The 21,434-nt window shown below is 39.1% G+C and overlaps 1 protein-coding gene across 1 annotated transcript in view; it reads right to left on the bottom strand.

Moving 5' to 3' along the window:
- The window catches only part of ncoa1 (nuclear receptor coactivator 1), a 96,627-nt gene extending 84,203 nt beyond the window's left edge, over positions 1–12,424 (bottom strand). Inside the window, exon 1 of the mRNA XM_061900913.1 lies at positions 11,817–12,424. The gene's annotated coding sequence lies outside the window, so the exon portion shown is untranslated. The remainder of the gene's footprint in view (positions 1–11,816) is intronic.
- Positions 12,425–21,434: the final 9,010 nt, after the last annotated feature.

Raw genomic sequence — 21,434 nt, 5'->3', positions numbered from 1 at the left:
TTGTAGTTTTTACCTTCCATAACATCTCTACAGACGGATATAAGTTAGAACTACTTAGTATTATAAGTGTTGTAGTTTTTATCTTCCATAACGTGTCTGCTTACAGATATGTTAGAATGAAAATACATGGGTACGGCTAGTAGCTACTATTAACAAACAGACAGACCTACCAACTCGCCGCATAAAAAGTGCAGATAGCCTTAAAACACCACAACAGTCAGGCACCATATGTAAGTACCCAAAATAAAGACTTAACATACAAAGAAATTCAATCGGAGCAGAAACATAGGACGAAACGGGATTAGCAAACATAGACTTACCAACTCTGCGTAATATCGTAACATCGACACACTCTCTCGTCGCAACTCGGCCCTGATGGTCGGCACCTATAAGTTTACAATTAGTTCTAAATGTTGGACGGTTGTTTTTACGATACGCAGGCAAACGACAACTTTAAAACATACCGGCTTAGCTACGAAACCTGGAAGCCATCTTGGTATAGACGATCACAGCCCATACCTCACAAATGTTGGTGCGTGCGCACCAGTAGCAGACGGTACGGAAAAAAAAAAAAGAGAAAAAATCCCATCCCCTCACTGTGTCTGCGCACGGCGGCCATCTTTGAAATGGTTTTCAGCGCAACGGTTCTTTGAAGGCTGATAAAATCTAGCAGTAATAAAAACTCGTTCATCAACTTTTAATCAGAAAGGTTCAATCTCTCTCCTGTGGTAGTTTGAAGCGGACACGACAAATGCGCTCAGAGGAGATAATGTTTGAAAACAGGCGACCAGTTTTTACAAAACTTTTGTTTTGAAGGGGGAATTGCAAACTTCCTGTTGATTTTTGCTGGGAGGTGTCAATATATGAAATGTAGGTCTAAGTGAGATCTAATTAGAAGTTTTTGTTTCATGTCTCTATGACATTCCTGCTGGAAGTTACAGGCAGTTTTGTCTGTGTTTTCTTCCTAGGAGCAGTTTTGTCTGTGTTTTATTCCTAGGGGGCGCTAGAGCGAAATTCTGAGTTTTGGGGTTAGGTTTTTTGATTAGATCGCAATTTTTGCCAGTCCTGATGTGTGTGTCCAGTTTGGTGAGTTTTGAAGCATGTTAAGGGGGTCAAATTATAGGTCAAAGAGGCAAAGGTGAGTGTTTTTACAAAACTTTTGTTTTAAAAGGGGAATTGCAAACTTCCTGTTGATTTTTGCTGAAGGATGTCAGTGTATGAAATCTAGATCTAAGTGAGACCTGCATAGAGGTTTTTGTTTCATGTCGCTACGACATTCCTACTGGAAGTTACAGGCAGTTTTGTCTGTGTTTTCTTCGTAGGGGGTGCTAGAGCGCAATTTTTAGTTTTGGGGTTAGGTTTTTTGATTAAATCGCAATGTTCGCCAGTCCTGATGTGTGTGTCAAATTTGGTGAGTTTTAAAGCATGTTAAGGGGGTCAAATTACAGCTCAAAGCTGCGGAATAATAATAAAGAAAGAAAGAAAGAATAAAACGCTAGAAATTCAATAGGGTCCTCTGTCCCAAATGGACATTCGATTCCTAATAAATAATTAGGAACAACAGATTTAGAATGCTTGTCAACACGTGACACATCTTCATGACAACCATCTCCCATGATCGGTCGGCTCTAACTGCTGGAAAATCTACTGGTGCCGGTAGAGTAGGGCTTGGTGGTATGACCTTTTTTTAATATCACGATATTTTTAGGCAATATCGCGATACACGATATATATCTTGATATTTTACCTTAGCCCTAAATTAACACTTGACACATATAATCACAGCAGTATGATGATTATATGAGTCTACACTAAAACATTCTTTTTCATACTGCATTAATATATGCTCATTTTAAACTTTGTACAGCAACATGCAATTTATCATCTACACGGCACGGGTAGTGGAAAAAATACAAAACACATTCATGTTTCCTGGGCTTCTGTGTTAAGTGTGCGCTGATTTTAAAAGATAGTATACATGTCATTGCACGTGCAGTATAATATATTGATCAACAGGGTCATTAAAGGGGAACCAAGTCAGCTGTGGCTGCTTCTTTTGATTGGACGAAATGCGCATGACAGGCTGTGAATGTTTTTTTGCGTGGACAAGAAGCCTACACTTAAGTGATGAATATTTTCTTGACACAGATGTGGCATTAATGATGGCAAATTAACCGACAACGTCACCCCCAACAACAACAAACAACTTGTGTGTTAAACAATACATTGCACCTGAGATTATGATAAACTGGAACTGGGAAGCAGATTTTTAATTTTTGATTAAATCAACATTAAAAAAAACACAAGATACACTTTCAATTAGTGCATCAACCCCCCCCCCCCCCCCCCCCCCCCAAAAAAACACCTCCCTCCCCCATTCACACAAGAGGAGTTGTTTATTTCTGCTACCCATATTCTGGTTCCCACAATATTGACAACACAGTCTGCAAGGGACACAGTCCCTGAAGCACACATGATTGTGTGTGCCGCTGGTCCACTAACATTTTCATTAAATACCATTTTTTATGTATTTGTTTTTGTATTGTTTTACTTTCTTTTTTATCCCAAAAAATGTTTTTGATTTATTTATATGTTTTTTTATTTTATTTATTTAAAAAAGAAGAAAAAAAAGGGCCTTATCTTCACCAGATGAGGTTGTAAATTAAATTAGACTTGTTCAAAGGGTTTTTAAAACCCGATCCAGTCCAGATAATGTCCAAATCGGCCTCAGATACACACACCTTCATCCATGTACAACGAAAAATTAGAGAAACAACATATTGCATATAATTCATAAACAAAATTACATTTTCATAATAAGCATTTGTGTATAGTCCATATTATGTCCAGGTCGGACTCAGTAACACACACCTTCATTTTTGTACACTCAAAATAAGGAGCACAACAACAGATAGCATGTATGTTGTTGCATATCTATAAACGTAATTACATTTTCAAAATAAGCCTTTGAGGACCTTCCATCCTTTTTTATGTTTTTTGGCATCATTATCGTTTTCAATCATATATCTTTTTAAAGTTAAAAAATACTGAATAAATGTTTTAAAGAAAGTAATACTCAGTGAATATCTGTTTTTCGCCTTAAAAATAAACCTTTTACCGAGTACTATAATTAAGTTGACTAAATCATGACTGTCAATGAACTCTCCTAAAATAACAGAAACTACATCAAGATTCATAACCAAACCAATCCTTAAACACATTTTGTTCAACTTTCATCCAAAAGGAAGACACAATATGACAATACCAAAACAAATGCAGGGTGGATTCAGATTCCTGAAAACAAAATCGGCAATCATCTTACTCAGTCATATTCCATAGTTTTAACATTTTCCCCGTGGGAAGCAAATTTTGTTATGTTATTTGACTGTCTCTTGACCTACTTTTAACACACCTGCATTAGCAAATAGTAACATGGCAACCTATGGCAACATAATTTTTGTAGACAAGACAACTTGCCGTTGATAAGGTTCACACAAAGCCGCCCGGTGGTCCACAATAACAAATATGTTGCTGCTCAAGTTAGCACATTCAAAACTTGACAGCTTTCTAAGGCATCTAAACAATCCTCGCTGCCCTGACGTTGCCTCCAGCAGCACTCAAAAAAAGGTCAAATTTCAGCATAACTCTGGCTATTGATGCAAAAACAGCGACTATTATCCAACAGCTGCAGCTTGCATAACAATCATAAGTATAATACTGTAATACTTTGTAATTCTAATCGCGTTAAGTAGGTCATAAATTTCACTCAAGGCACAGATTTAAATATTTGGGATTAAGCATGGTCACTTTAGACAAAGCTTTACTTTTTTTGTCTTTAAGATACAATTTAAGTCAGTTAAAGAGCAGCAGGCAGGTGTGGACTCCTCCGTCAAACTGGAATAAATGTACTTATCGACATATAACCTCATTGATTGTTTGGATGACACTGACAAAAAAAAAATCACGGTTATTGTAACAAAAATTATTACCGTTATCTCCATTATCATAGTATTGTTGAATGTGCTCAAAAAATAGTCATACACATACTAAAATCTGTCAAGAAATCTTGGTTTTACGATAATCCTGATTTTTAAAAAGGTACTATTAACTGTCATGAATTTTATCATAGTTTGTTGTTATACCAATAATTGCATCCCTGTACTTCTTAAAGTCAACATAAATGTTTTGTCGCTTCTAGTTATCCTAATGCGTTAAAAACCTGTGTGCGGGGAAAAGTCATTTTGGATTCAATTTAAAAAGGAGCCACAATGGTAGTCCTTATCCAATTACCTATCTAAAATGATATTTACTTCTTATGGCAAGGTTTAGGTCATGTAAGGATACATCTATCGTGGGGATAAACAATAAACTGAATTTTTGTTTCGATTTCTCACGATTAAGAAAATATAATTTAAATAAATTATTTAATAAATAAATAATAAATACAAATAATAAGCCGCACAACACATCCAAATTCCTGAACTTGTGACAATTGTCGGGCAAATTAGCAAAAAAAAGACCACATCTACTAAAAGTTTGGAATGTCACCATGGTAGCTGCTTTTTATTTTTACACAGCAAGCTGTAGGAAATGGATGGATAGGCAGCGGTAGTATGCCTAATCATCAATAATCAATAAACTACAAAAAAAGTAAGGTATGATTTCTGCGTTCATGTAACCGCGAACGGTGTCACATAATTGGCCAATAAAAACGGAATCTGCTGTTAGACTTAGACAGACTTTAAAGGGGAACATTATCACCAGATTAATGTAAGCGTCAATATATACCTTGATGGTGCAGAAAATCGACCATATATTTTTTTAACCGATTTACGAACTCTAAATGGGTGAATTTTGGTGAATTAAACGCCTTTCTGTTTATCGCGCTGGAGGAGATGACGTCAGAATGTGACGTCGCCGAGGTAACACACCCGCCATTTTCATTTTCAACACATTAGAAACACCGGGTCTCAGCTCGGTTATTTTCTGTTTTTTTGACCATTTTTTGGAAACTTGGAGACATCATGCCTCGACGGTGTGTTGTCGGAGGGTGTAACAACACTAACAGGGAGGGATTCAAGTTGCACCACTGGCTCGAAGATGCGAAAGTGTCTGCCGCCAGACCCCCATTGAATGTGCTGGAGTGTCTCCAAATTTTGCCGGCGATGCTAAGGCAAACATGGCACAGAGATGTATGGATAACCTGCAGATGAATTTGCAACGATAGTCAACGAAATCACAAAGGTGAGTTTTGTTGATGTTGACTGCCAACTAATCGATGCTAACATGCTACACTAATCGATGCTAACATGCTATTTACCGGCGGTGCTAAAGCAGACATGGTACAGAGATGTATGGATAACCTGTAGATGAATTTGCAACCATATTACGTTTCCTTCCACCCACATTTAATGCAAAAAAAACACTTACCAATCGACGGATTTAAGTTGCTCCAGTGTCAAAAGATGCGAAAGTCCTGATCGTTTGGTCCGCACATTTTACCGGCGATGCTAACGCAGCTATTCGGCCATGCTATGGCTATGAATAGCGTCAATAGCTATTCGCTCAATAGGTTCAGTTTCTTCTTCAATACTTTCATACTCCAACCATCTGTTTCAATACATGCCTAATCTGTTGAATCGCTTAAGTCGCTGAAATCAGAGTTTGAATCCGAGCTCATGTCACTATATCTTGCTGTGGTATTCCCGATGTTTGTTTACATTGGCAGCACTGTGTGACGTCACAGGGAAATGGATAGTGGTTTCGAAGATAGCGAAAATAAGGCCCTTTAAAGCTTTATTTAGGGATATTCCGAGACCGGTAAAATTTGGGGAAAAATTTCAAAAAATACAACAAGCCACTGGGAACTGATTTTTATTGTTTTTAACCCTTTTGAAATTGTGATAATGTTCCCCTTTAATGATCCACAAAGAAAATTGTTCAAACCGTTAAGATGTGAGTGAAATGATTGTGTGAGGAGAAGAAACATTTGTTTGGTAAAATAATGTGTCGGGTACCTCTCATTCATCCCCGAAACACTCATTCGCCCCAACCTAAACTAAACAATGTGGAGAGGGCCATTTAAAACAGCGACAAAACGACAGAGCTACAGCTAGCAAGAACAATCCATAAACCCACAACACATCTCATCTGCTTGTGTTTTTGTGAGCGACATCATTGTACAAACAGTCACCGCTGTCAGAATTAGTTTGTGACGAACCCCAAGATACGGAGAAGGAGGCAGGCATGGAGTGAGAAAACTTAATTTAATTCATAACACTAAGACAAAAAACAAACAAAGGGTAAAAACAAAAAGCGCGCACGTAGGTGGATAAACAAAAAGGCCTAGCAGGTATTGAGCAAGAAACAGAAGTCATACTTATAATATGAAAACAAACTTGGAAGCAGGGAACAAAAGACCATAAACTACAAACCACTATCAAATATAGCTTACTAAAATGCTGCATTGACGCGATATGATACGACAGGTAGCAACGACAAGAGCGACATCGACAAGCAAATAATCCAGCAGTGACTGGAGGAAGAAAGCAGGTAAAATAGGAGTGAGCTGATTGACACCAGGTGTGGCCAGGTGCAAATCAGCCACAGCTGAGGGGAAAACAGCGCACAGGGAAAAAAACAGGAAACAGACAAAATAGGAGTGCTGACAGGAACTAAAAACAGGAAATACTAAACACACACAAACGAAAAACTAAGACACAAACAAACTGTCAGTGGCAAGACTGACACCATCAATGTACAAATCCTGTTTCCATATGAGTTGGGAAATTGTGTTAGATGTAAATATAAACGGAATACAATGATTTGCAAATCCTTTTCAACCCATATTCAATTGAATGCACTACAAAGACAAGATATTTGATGTTCAAACTCATAAACTTTAATTTTTTTTGCAAATAATAATTAACTTAGAATTTCATGGAAGCTCCACGTGCCAAAGTAGTTGGGAAAGGGCATGTTCACCACTGTGTTACATCACCTTTTCTTTCAACAACACTCAATAAATGTTTGGGAAGTGAGGAAACTAATTGTTGAAGCTTTGAAAGTGGAATTCTTTCCCATTCTTGTTTTATGTAGAGCAGGGGTCTCAAACTCAATTGACCTGAGGCCACTGGATGCAGAAACTGGGTGAGGCTGGGCCGCAAGAAAAGATTTCTTAAAAAAATCTAACATGCACTTTTTAATGAATTCACCTCCTTTCCTGCCCTAGTATTGCCAGGGCAGGAAAGGCAACACTCACGATTTTTCCGGGAGACTCCTGAATTTCAGTGCACCTCCCGACAATCTACCGGTGCAACCATTTTCCTGAATTTGTCCCAATTTTCACCCGGCCGACATTATTAAGGGCTGCCGTGACTGCACTGCCTTTAACGTCCTCCACAACAGTGGTTCTCAACCTTTTTTCAGTGATGTACCCCCTGTGAACATTTTTTAATTCAAGTACCCCCTAATCAGAGCAAAGCATTTTGGTTGGAAAAAAAAGAGATAAAGAAGTAAAATACAGCACTATGTCATCAGTTTCTGATTGATTAAATTGTATAACAGCGCAAAATATTGCTCATTTGTAGTGGTCTTTCTTGAACTATTTGGAAAAAAAGATATATAAATACCTAAAAAACTTGTTGACAAATAAACAAGTAATTCAAGTATAAATAAAGATTTCTACACATAGAAGTAATCATCAACTTAAAGTGCCCTCTTAGGAGATTGTAATAGAGATCCATCTAGATTCATGAACTTAATTCTAAACATTTCTTCACAAAAAAAGACATCTTTAACATCAATTATAATGGAACATGTCCACAAAAAAATCTAGCTGTCAACACTGAATATTGCATTGTTGCAATTCTTTTCACAGTTTGTGAACTTAGATTCATTTTTTGTTGAAGTGTTATCCAATAAATATATTTATAAAGTATTTATGACTGACTGATATTTTTTAGAATGTTTTTGATAAATCTCACTTAACCCTTGGCATACCTTCACATAGCATACCATCGAGTTGTAGAACTAGTGCTCTACAACTCGTTATTAAGCACATAACACAACTATAGTAACAACTCTAAATCATGTCGTGCGAGACATGAGCAGAACAATGTTAGTGACTGCAAGACATACTCAACAGCCATACAGGTCACACTGAGGGTAGCCGTATGAACAACTTTAACAATGTTACAAATATGCGCCACACTTTGAACCCACACCAAACAAGAATTACAAACACATTTTGGGAGAACATCCGCACCCTAACACAACTTAAACACAAGAGAACAAATACCCAGAACACCTTGCAGCCCAAACTCTCCCGGGCTAAAACATACACAACATCAACCGACGCAAGTAGGGAGGGTGGGGGTGTGGTGGTAGCGTGGGTGTGTGTATTGTAGCCCGGAAGGGTCAGGGCTGCATGGGATTCTGTGTATTTGTTCTGTTGAGTGTATGTTGTATTATGGTGCGGATGTTCTCCTGAAATGTGTTTGTCATTCTTGTTCGGTGTGGGGTCACAGTCTATCATATATTTGTAACAGTGTTAAAGTTTTTTTTGCGGCCACCCTCAGTGTGACTTGTGTAGCTGTTGACCTAATATGTCTTGCAACATCACACATGTGTACTGCTCAGCCAAATGTAACAATCAAATAGGTTTGCACGCTGTCTGTACAGAATTCAGAGGGCGTTAAGAACAGTGCCATTGCAGCACCCCCTGAGTATTGTTGATTGGGTAAAAATCGGCAGGGATTACCAGAGAATGGATACCCTGATATTAAGAGGACTCCTGTGAAAATTGGGAACGTTGGGAAGCTTGACGTTGTCAAGTTCCGTTCATATTAAACTTGCGGGTCGCAATTGGCCCGCGGGCCGCATGTTTGAGACCCCTGGTTTGGATCCTAAAATCACAAGGCCAAGCAGAATTTCAGGCCACAGCGCCAGACTTATTGATCATATTTTTAATAATGATTTTGATAATACCCCTTGGGGTCTGCTAATATCCGATATCAGGGATCATCTGCCAGTTTTCGTGACATACGACTTGTCCAGGGTGTACCCGGCCTTCCGCCCGATTGTAGCTGAGATAGGCGCCAGCGCCACCCGCGACCCCAAAAGGGAACAAGCGGTAGAAAATGGATGGATGGATGATGGAAACTACAAGAGGAACGCTGATGACGAAAAGACATTTAGAATAATATGCACAGAACACGGTATGACAGCTTTCATCTTGGACTTTATTTCAAATGAGATACTTATCATTTATGTATTTTATATATTTTACTTACTTTTGGTCTGGCCCTAGTGTGTGAATGTTGTCTGTCTATCTGTGTTGACACTGTAATTAGATGGAGACTTGTCCAGGGTGTACCTCGCCTTCCGCCCGAATGCAGCTGAGATGGGCTCCAGCGCCCCCCGCGACCACAAACGGGACAAGCGGTAGAAATGGATGGACTGATGGATGGTTTATATACATATAATTATATATATAGTCAAGTTTTCTGTGGTTTATCCATTATACAGTACTCAATACGGAATTAGAGCGGAATATACGTTAGGTCAGAAAAAACACAGAGGCTATATCATCCCTTCAAGCCTGTTTTGCAGGTTTCCCCGGTTGTCATTTTATAAATATGTCCGCCAAGGCTCCACAGTTTGATCTCACATTTTTAAGCCTGATATGCAATTAAAGTTGGCTTTGCATAATAGATCCCTTTTCTCAAACAAACTAAATGATCGATCACTTGATTACCATCCATCCATTTTCTACCGCTTATTCCCTTTTGGGGTCGATGGTGCCTATCTCAGCTACAATTGGGCGGAAGGCTGGATACACCCTGGGCAAGTCGCAACCTCATTGCAGGGCCAACACAGATAGACAGACAACATTCACACTCACATTCAGGCACCATGATCCCAAAGTGAATAAACGGTAGAAAATGGATGGATGGATTCACACACAAGGGCCAATTTAGTGTTGCTAATCAACCTATTCCCAGGTGCATGTCTTTGGAGGTGGGAGGAAGCTGGAGTACCTGGACGGAAACCACGCAGTCACGGGGAGAACATGCAAACTCCACAAAGAAAGATGCCGAGACCGGGACTGAACCCAGGACTACTCAGGACCTTCGTATTGTGAGGCAGATGCACTAACCCCTCTTCCACCATGCTGCCCCACTGGATTACCAAAAAAAAAAAAAAAAAAATCAATAGCTGCAGCTCTGGTCTAATAGATGTTGAATGAGTCCGATACATGGAGAGTGGGTCTGATACATGGTTTGGAATCGGATATCGTATTATAAAACAGTGGTTCTCAACCTTTTTTCAGCGATGTACCCCCTGTGAACATTGTACCCCTAATCAGAGCAAAGCATTTTTGGTTGAAAAAAAGAGATAAAGAAGTAAAATACAGCACAATGTCATCAGTTTCTGATTTATTAAATTGTATAACAGTGCAAAATATTGCTCATTTGTAGTGGTCTTTCTTGAACTATTTGGAAAAAAAGATCTAAAAATAACTAAAAACTTGTTGAAAATAAACAAATGATTTAATTTATTTAAAGATGATAGGTTGATTGGAAACACTAAATTGGCCCTAGTGTGTGAGTGTGAATTTTGTCTGTCTATCTGTGTTGGCCCTGCGACTAGATGGCGACATGTCCATGGTGCACGCCGCCTTCCGTCCGATTGTAGCTGAGATAGGCGCCAGCGCCCCCCGCGACCCCAAAAGGGAATAAGCGGTAGAAAATGGATGGATTTCTACACATAGAAATAATCATCAACTTAAAGTGCCCTCTTTGGGGATTGTAAGAGATCCATCTGGATTCATGAACTTAATTCTAGACATTTCTTCACAGAAAAAGAAACCTTTAACATCAATATTTATGGAACATGTCCACAGAAAATCTAGCTGTCAACACTGAATATTGCATTGTTGTATTTCTTTTCACAATTTATGAACTAACATTCATATTTTGTTGAAGGGTTATTCAATATATATATTTATAAAGGATTTTCGAATTACCGTAATTCATTGAATTGCCGCAGGGCATATAGCATGCGGCTGCCTTGAATTACTGATTGGTCAAACTCGCTTCCCAAAATATTTAGCGCATGCTTAGTATTACCGTCTGGTCAAACCCGTGACACTTTCCCTGTCATTATTTTCAAAATGGAGGAGGCTGATTTCAATCCCGGTAATTTGAAATCGCATAAAGGGAAGAAGATTAAGAGCTATTCAGTAGGATTTAAGGTCCAAGCTTACATCACACTCAAATTTTGACTGCATACCTTTGGTAAGTGCCGGAGTGAGAAGAGGTTTTAAAATAATTAGCGCATGCTGTCTTTTACCGCATGCCTTTGGTAAGCGCAGGAGAGAGACGAGGTTTTAAATTAATTAGCGCCCCGGCGGCAATTCAAGGAAATACGGTATTTCTATTTCCAGAATATTTAAAAAAAAATCTCACATACCTTCAAGTACCCCCATTTGAGAACCACTGTTATAAAGCATAGTTTAGTGTCCCATATAAATAGCCATGATCAATAGCATGAAGACAGAAAGGAGGTCAAGAAGACTCAGGCGAGAATGGGAGGAAGCGGCACTTGAGGCCACTCGGGGTGCTTAGCTTACGTAACAGCGTCGACTAATTTACAAGTGGCTGAGAGCGAGCATGGCGCGGGCATGTGAATGGGCGTCAGTGCACGGTGGCAAGCACGCGCACGTAAGGCCGCGCCGCAGCGGCCGAGTTTTATAGTGGCTTTGAGTTGGCCTGTCATCAACCACCCACCGCCACGCCTCTTCATCGGCTTACCTGCTTGTCTCTTATGTGCCGCTCGCTGGCTGGCTGAATAAACCTCCCGGGAAGCTCCTGCCGCTCCTCGGCTACATCCCACAAGAAGTAGCCGCCTCCCGCTGGGCGTCCAACGCTGCCAGCTAGCAGTTAGCCAGGCAGCTAAGTTAACTCGCTCCTTTTAATGTCCGCCGCTGGAAGTTTACATTTGGTAAGTTTGTGCCGGGCAGCTTGCATGAGAGCGCGTCACGCAGAACGTCCACACAAGTCGTTGCGGGTTGCGGGTGCGAGCCGGCTGGCTAACACATGAACGTCGGCGTGTGTTGACAAACAAGCCTGCGTGGGGGAGGAGGAGGTAGGGACACACGACTCGAAGCCTCAACGTCAGGCTGCTAGCGCGGCTAGCTTAGCATGCTAGCCAGCCTGGCTAAATCTCACACTGCCGTCACCAAAGTGTCCGCGACCGACCGCTCCTCTCTCCCTTTGGCAGCTGCTGTACGGTGGGGAAATCGGCGTGTCACTCGCAAGCGCTCCGTGCGTGGCCCAGATGGCGCAGTTGGGCTCGCGGAGCCAAGTTGACGCTTTGCTCTCCTCTCTCCGCCATTTTCAGCCTTTCAACACAAACAAATAGTGCTTCTCGGGGGCGCGCCGAGCTTGCAAGCGCGTCCACGAGAGAGTGGAGCAGCGCGCACGAGAAGGGCCAATTTTGTAAACAATACCTGCGTAGCATACTTTGTAGTTTATATTCAAGTCGATATATATAGACACATACATATAGATGTATGCAAACATACATATTAGGGGTGTGGGGAAACAATCGATTCGAATTCGAATCGCGATTCTCACTTTGTGCAATTCAGAATCAATTCTCATTTTTAAAAAATCGATTTTTTTTTTAATCAATCCAACAAAACAATAGACAGCAGGGTTTCCCACACATTCATTTATTTGTGGCGGCCCACCACGAAAGAATTACGGCTGCCACGAATAAAAAAATAATTAATAATAAAAAAAAAAAATTAAATAAATAAAATAAAATAAAATAAATATTAAAAAATATATATACATATACATATATATATATATATATATATATATATATATATATTTTGGGGCTTTTGACTCGCTCGATCGCTCATAAAAGCAATGGGACTCTGTGAATGGAGTTTGTAGTTACATATTATATAAATATGTAAATATTATATAAATATGTACAAAAAGTGTTGTAATTATAACTCTGCGTCCTTCTTGGTCATCTCCGCCGCTGATTGGCAACACTAAATTGGCCCTAGCGTGTGAATGTGAGTGTGAATGTTGTCTGTCTATCTGTGTTGGCCCTGCGATGAGGTGACGACTTGTCCAGGGTGTACCCTGCCTTCCGCCCGATTGTAGCTGAGATAGGCGCCAGCGCCCCCCGCGACCCCGAAAGGGAATAAGCGGTAGAAAATGGATGGATGGATGGATACGTATATATACCAGTGACGTGCAGTCAGGGGAGGCAGGTGAGGCAGTGCCTCACGTGCCATCATGGAAAGAAAAAAAATAATTAAATTGTTATATGTATTCAGTGATTATACTTTATAAAGTTATTTTCCATTTAACTTCACCAGTTTTAGATTATTTTATTCAAAATCGCTGAATTTTCACATTTGCCGTTCACATACTGAGGAGAGACTTGCGGTGAGTCAGCAGCCAGTTGAGCCTCACCATGGATTGCGAAATGACTCGGCTAACTGCTGGCTGCTGTGCAGTGCGACCGTATTGCTATATGAATTATATTATACATTTCCATAGTTTAGTTAGCTGAGGTATATAATGTACAGTGTATTTTGTCAACAACTGTATGTGTGTAACGTATTTCTTGTGCTGGGCAATCATAAAACGGCTGCGAAGACACACTGTGTGAGGCACCTGCTCTCCCGCCTCATGGTGATAGAGGGCGCTAGTGATCCCAGGAATCATTCTTGCGATTACTCGGCTGCAGAATAAGTGACAACAAGCTACAGTTAGCAAGTCAAGTGCAGGATCGTTTATTTTTTCTTCTCCCCTTGACTTTTAACATGGATGATTACATATCTAAAATAAAACAGTTTTCTAAACTGGACTTTCAATCGAAGCAGGAGGTACTAATTAAAGGAGGACCAACGCCGGAGTTAAAAGGTTTGCTTCCGACAGTGATCCCCATCAAGACAAAGAGACTTTTAAAACTGAAGAAAGATAAGGAAGACTTCTATAAACAAGTTATCGATGCTTTTGTTCAGAAGAAGCGGCGCATGGACTTCATTTATAAGTAAAGGTAAGACCATAATAACGTTTTTTTTTTATTATATGTGCTTTTTTGTGTGCTACAGTTTGTATGTGTAAAGAATGCTGGTATGAGCTTTTAAACATAACCCGTTAACTGCTGCTAATCAAATGGTGAATAAGATACTCTTTAGGGTTCATATGTTTATAAATCTGACTGTGATGAAGTCAGTGCCTCACCAGCCATGAACCTCACCGCACGTCACGGATACATACATATGTTTAAATATATACACGTGTATAAACAGTATATACACGTATATGTATACATACACACACGTGTTACGAATATATATATATATATATATATATATATATATATATATATATATATATATATATATATATATATATATACATGTATATATATATGTATATTTATATATGTATATATATATATATATATATATATACACACATATTTATATATGTGTGTATGTATACACACACACGTTTATATATATGTAAATATACGTGTGTAGATATGTGTATATACACACGTGTATGTATATATATATATACACACATACATAAATGTGTATACATATACAGTATACATATACACATATATATACAGTATATACATATATGTATACATATACGTATATGTATGTGTCAACGTTCCCTCTAAGATACGCGCCTATGCAATTGCACACTGCTCACGCGTCCTCTGCGCACGGCAAATTTAGGCCACGCATAAAATCAACTAAAAAGCTAAGCGCATAACAGTGTGCACATCTGCTGTCGCTCACATCTGCGCCACTGGCCTCACCTGCCATCATGGGAAAAAAAAATGTAAAAAGACACAAAATGTATTATATAGTTATTTGTATCCAGTGATTATACAATAAAGTTATTTTCCATTTAACTTCACCAGTTTTAAATTATTTTTTATTCAAAATCGCTTAATCTTCACATCTGCCGTTCAAATACTGAGAATTACTTGCGGTGAGTCACAGCCAGTTGAGCCTCCCCGTGGATTGCGAAATGACTCGGCTAACTGCTGGCTGCTGTGCAGTGAGACCGTATTGCTACATGAATTATATTATACATTTCCATAGTTTAGTTAGCTGAGGTATATAATGTACAGTGTATTTTGTCAACAACTGTATGTGTGTAACGTATTTCTTGTGCTGGGCAAACATAAAACGGCTGCGAAGACGCACAATATGAGGCACCTGTTCTCCGGCCTCATGGTGGTAGAGGGCGCTAGTGACCCCAGAGATCATTCTTGCACTACTCGGCTATGCCTGCAGGGAGACATCTGAAGCCAGTATGTTTTAAAGTTGTCGTTCGCCTGCATATCGTAAAATCAACCATCCAACATTTTACAACTAATTGTAAACTTATAGGTGCCGACCATCAGGGCCGAGTTGTGATGAAAGAGTGTGTCGATGTTGAGATATTAAGCCGAGTTGGTAAGTGAATTTGTTTGCTAATAGTAGCTACTAGCCGGTCCCATGTATTTTCTATGGGCGGTTAGGATCGGGTTTAATCCCGTTTCCTCCAATGTTTCTGATCCCATTGAATTTATATTTATGTCAAGTCTTTATTTTGGGTACTTAAATATGGTGACTGAGTATTGTGGGGCTTTAAGGCCATCTGCATTTTTTATGCTACAGTAAAGACAATGAATGAACACGGCAGCTGGAGCGCAGTTACACCTGTCATAGTGACAACACTGTGTTACACCTGTCATAGTGACAACACTGTGTTACACCTGTCATAGTGACAACACTGTGTTACACCTGTCATAGTGACAACACTGTGTTACACCTGTCATAGTGACAACACTGTGTACTGTCGTGTTTGTTATTTTGTACATACATGTGATTATTTAAATTGTTAATGTTAGCAGTATTATCGCTAATAATGATAATAAAAAGTGTAATTTATTTATACTATACTATACTAGCTAAAGTACCTGCTACATTAAGTTAAAGTACCAATGATTGTCACACACACACTAGGTGTGGTGAAATTTGTCCTCTGCATTTGACCCATCCCCTTGTTCACCCCCTGGGAGGTGAGGAGAGCAGTGAGCAACAGCGGCCCGGAATCATTTTTGGTGATTTAACCCCCAATTCCAAACCTTGATCCTGGGTGCCAAGCAGGGAAGAACGCTGGTATGAGCTTTTAAACATAACCCGTCAAATGCTGCCAATCAAATGGTGAATAAGATACTCTATAGGGTTCATATGTTTATAAATCTGACTGTGATGAAGTCAGTGCCTCACCAGCCATGAACCTCACTGCACGTCACTGATATATATATATATATACATACATATATGTCTATATATATACATATATATATATATATGTATATATATACATATACACGTATATACACACACACATATATATATATATATATATATATATATATATATATATATATATATATATATATATATATATATATTGTGAGAGGCGGGGCGTGGTCACACGCCGCCTACCGGCGATGGCATGCACAGGTGCCGGCTGGAAGCAAGATGACAGGTGAGTGGATACCTCAGCTGGAACGAGTTATCTAATCACCTGTCTCTATTTAGCAGCGTTGGTGACTGCAGGGCGGGGCTGAAAAGCCAGAAGGACTCGGGGGGTGCTGAGGACGCCAGAAGGGTTGCGGGAGGACTGAGCGAGTTAAAAACTTTGTGAGTGAACGAACTAAGACTGAAAAGACTTGGGGAGTGAACGAAGAAGACGAACTGTTGTGAAAATTAAAAATGAAAAAAAATCCTTTTGGGAACAAACAAAAGAAGAAATATTGTGTGTAAAAAGATTCAAAAGAATTGTCAACTTTAACTCCTGCTGTGATCCTTCGGTGCTGAAGACCCCACGACACAAACCTGTCACATATATATATATGTGTATATATATATACATACCTATTAGGGGTGTTGGGAAAAAATCGATTCGAATACGAATATATATTTTTTTAACAATCCAACAAAACACTACACAGCAATACCATAACAATGCAATCCAATTCCAAAACAAAACCTGACCCAGCAACATTCAGAACTGCAATAAACAGAGCATTTGAGAGGAGACACAAACCCGACACAGAACAAACCAAAAGTCATGAAACAAAAATGATTATCAACAACAGTATCAATATTAGTTATAATTTCAACATAGCAATGATTAAAAATCCCTCATTGACATTATCATTAGACATTTATAAAATAATAAAAAAGAACAATAGTGTCACAGTGGCTTACACTTGCATCGCATCTCATAAGCTTGACAACACAATGTGTCCAATGTTTTCACAAAGATAAAATAAGTTATATTTTTGGTTCGTTTAAGAGTTAAAACAAATTTACATTATTGCAATCAGTTGATAAAACATTGTCCTTTACAATTATAAAAGCTTTTTTTTTTTATAAATCTACTACTCTGCCCGCCTTCCGCCCGATTGTAGCTGAGATAGGCGCCAGCGCCCCCCGCGACCCCGAAAGGGAATAAGCGGTAGAAAATGGATGGATGGATGGATGGATACTACTCTGCTAGCATGTCAGCAGACTGGAGTAGAGTCTGCTGAAATCCTATGTATTGAATGAATACAGAATCGTTTTGAATCGAAAAAATATCGTTTTTGAATCGAAAAAATCGATATATTATCGAATTGTGACCCCAAGAATCGATATTGAATCTAATACCTATATACAGTATATATATATGTGTAGGTATATATATATATATATGTATATATATATATGTAAACACATATATATATACATATATACATCCATCCATTTTCTACCGCTTATTCCCTTTCGGGGTCGCGGGGGGCGCTGGCGCCTATCTCAGCTACAATCGGGCGGAAGGCGGGGTACACCCTGGACAAGTCGCCACCTTATCGCAGGGCCAACACAGATAGACAGACAACATTCACACTCACATTCACACACTAGGGCCAATTTAGTGTTGCCTATCAACCTATCCCTAGGTGCATGTCTTTGGAGGTGGGAGGAAGCCGGAGTACCCGGAGGGAACCCACGCATTCACGGGGAGAACATGCAAACTCCACACAGAAAGATCCCGAGCCTGGATTTGAACCCAGGACTGCAGGACCTTCGTATTGTGAGGCAGACGCACTAACCCCTCTGCCACCGTGAAGCCCTACATATATACACACATACATATATATATATACCTATATATACACACATAAATATAAATATATATATATATTGTGTATTATGATATATTAATACTTCATATTCCACATACTATATATATATATATATATATATATATAATGTGCATTATGATATATTAATACTTTATATTCTACATACAATAACAAGAAATGGGATTCATGGCTCTTTTAAGGGAGCCACATCTTTAGGAGTTATTCTTTTCAAAAAGCCATTCAAAAGACTGGCTCAATGTTATTTTTTAAGTTAATTTTATTTCTAAATCAGATTCAAGTTTACCGGACAAGTTTGTCTAACAGGAAAACAATCACTGGTATAAGTATTAAGATAACATGTGGAGCAGAATAATTTAAATGAATGCAAATATTACACTATTGGTGGAAATTATTCTGAAATATTGGCTAGAATTATTTTTTTACTCCAAAAGGAGGTGCCACATGCCAATGCTTTGACAGTGACAATACTACTTTGAATATTATTTTACCTAAAAAAAACTTTGTATCACAAAAGCATTTTTACAACACTTAAAAAATAATTGATAAGAATAAAATGTAAATATTAGCGGTGCTGAATTGTTCTAAAATGTGTTCCTCAATTGCGATTCTTACTTATTCTGATTTTAAAGTGATATATATATTTTTTAATATGTTTTTTTTTAGAATCAATTTGTAAAAATATGTTTATTAGGCTATTCCCAAGCATACGCACTGCATGCACATATACGTCAGCAGACAAGAGGAGTTGTGTAACCTGTGACTTGTTTAGAAAAAATGTTTTTATTTTTAAACCAAATAGTAACTTGTGTGAATTGTTATAAATCGAAAATTAATTCTGAATCCAATAGTCAACCCCAGCAGTCGGAATCAATTTCTGTAGGATAGTCGGTTTCATTAGACTCTGAGTCATTTTTTTGGTTAAGTTGCAAGTTGAGTAATGATGTATCTGCATGTGCAGAAAAACTTGCCTCCCAAACAAATGGCTTGCAAATGTGAATACATTTTCATCCTTCAATTAAAAGAGCTTTTCAAAAGACTCAATTTGTTCGCGATCACATCTTTAACAGTAACACACTATACAATACGATATACTGGAAAAACACTATAACTACAGTATACACTACATACACTACGGTAAGACATGATGTAATACTAGATATTTTCCACCTACAGTAACATACTGTACAACAGGTCGCCCTGTTAGAGGAAATGCAGTAAATTAGGTATTATTTTATTATGTTTTCTTTTCATTTATGTTGTTTGAAATACAGTTACAGATGTCATTAGCATGACTGAAAAGAGCAATGAAATCTCCAGACGAGTCTCGCTTTACAATATATGCTTAAACCTAGACAATCCGGACGAGTGCAGTTTGGATTTATGGTGTGAAAGATGCAGGCCTTATTCAAAATATGCAAATTTGCTCCCACTTGGCTGGCAGCCCGGACCTGTTGGTGCTGAGACACCAGCGGACCTGTCAGTCATGGATGCACATCAACATCAATTTGTCGGTCAGCATCCTACGTGGAATAATACGTAACCTCTTAAGCACTACTACCATATTTTCCGGACTATAAGGCGCACTTAAAATCTTCTTTTTTCTTCTCAAAACATCGACAGTGCGCCTTATAACGTGGTACGCCTACTGTACAGAATAATTCTGGTTTACCAACCTCAAAGCTATTTTATTTGGTACATGGTGAACTGATAAGTGTGACCAGCAGATGGCAGTCAAACATAAGATATGTGTAGACTGCAATATGATGGCAGTCACACCAAAGAGATACATGTATACTGCAATATGACTCAAGTAAACAAAACCAACATTTTATATGTTCCATTGAACATATGGGACGTCGTGGCGCAGTGTAAGAATGGCAGTGCGCAACCCGAGGGTCCCTGGTTCAATCCCCACCTAGTACCAACCTCGTCACGTCCATTGTGTCTGGAGCAAGACACTTTACCCTTGGTCCTGATGGGTGCTGGTTAGCGCCTTGCATGGCAGCTCCCTCCATCAGTGTGTGAATGTGTGTGTGAATGGGTAAATGTGGAAGTAGTGTCAAAGCGCTTTGAGTACTTGAAGGTAGAAAAGAGCTATACAAGTACAACCTATTTATTGAAAACATAGAACATTACACACGGCGCTCAAATATCCATCAAAATGTTTTAGTACGACTTTGGTAAGCTACGAAACTCCACCGCTTGATGGATTGTACTGTGCTTCAACATACGAGTATTATTATGGGTGTGGCGTGGTTGGGAGAGGGGCCGTGCCAGCAACCTGAGGATTCCTGGTTCAATCCCCCACCTTCTACTAACCTCATCACGTCTTGAGCAAGACACCTCACCCTTGCTCCTGATGGGTCGTGGTTAGGGCCTTGCATGTCAGCTCCTGCCATCAGTGTGTGAATGTGGAAATAGTTTCAAAGCGCTTTGAGTACCTTGAAGTTAGAAAATCACTATACAAGTATAACCCATTTCTCATGGTGTGTGTATAAGGTAAGACATTATCTGGCATTTTGTTTTGCAATACTATGCACAAGCAACTTTTCTTACCTTCTGGTACCTGCTGATCTGTATTTGGGATCTGCATAAGTTCTGAAAAATTGTGTGAGTTCGCCTTTGTAGTTCGTGTCAACACCGTAGTCGATAAGCTTCTTCTTTTTCTCTATCTTCTTGTAATGGGACACTCATCCTCCGCTGTTGCCATTTCTAATATAAAGTAGTGTAACATTCTTACTTATTCCTGTCAGTAAACACCCAAGTAACTTTACTTATTAGAGAGTTCCGGTTGGACGTTTTTTTACGGGACGCATTTCTGGCGTCGTTGTTTCCGGATGAGGAGATGCTGCTCCGTTATTGATTGAAGTAAAGTCTGACTGTCATTAAAACAGTAAGCTCCATCTTTTGACACTTCTTCCAGTCCCGACCTTGCACGCTAAACCGCTACAACTTAAATGATGGGGATAAGACGCTGCCGAAGGTGAGCCACGTAAATAGGTCCGCCCACAAAACGGCACATCCGGAAAAGACTGTCATAAAGCGGCTTAAAAATGATCTGTAAAACATAATCTCTGCAACATTTTCACCAAAGAACCACCATTACCTGTCATGTAGACCACAAGGAAGTGTTTTCCAATTAGAAAAAAAATAATACCAGTAATAATATG

Source organism: Nerophis ophidion, linkage group LG05, assembly GCF_033978795.1.
Source record: "Nerophis ophidion isolate RoL-2023_Sa linkage group LG05, RoL_Noph_v1.0, whole genome shotgun sequence".
NCBI classification, from domain to species: domain Eukaryota; kingdom Metazoa; phylum Chordata; class Actinopteri; order Syngnathiformes; family Syngnathidae; genus Nerophis; species Nerophis ophidion.
Note: the sequence above shows the minus strand (reverse complement) of the source record. Positions and strands in the feature narration are given on the sequence as shown.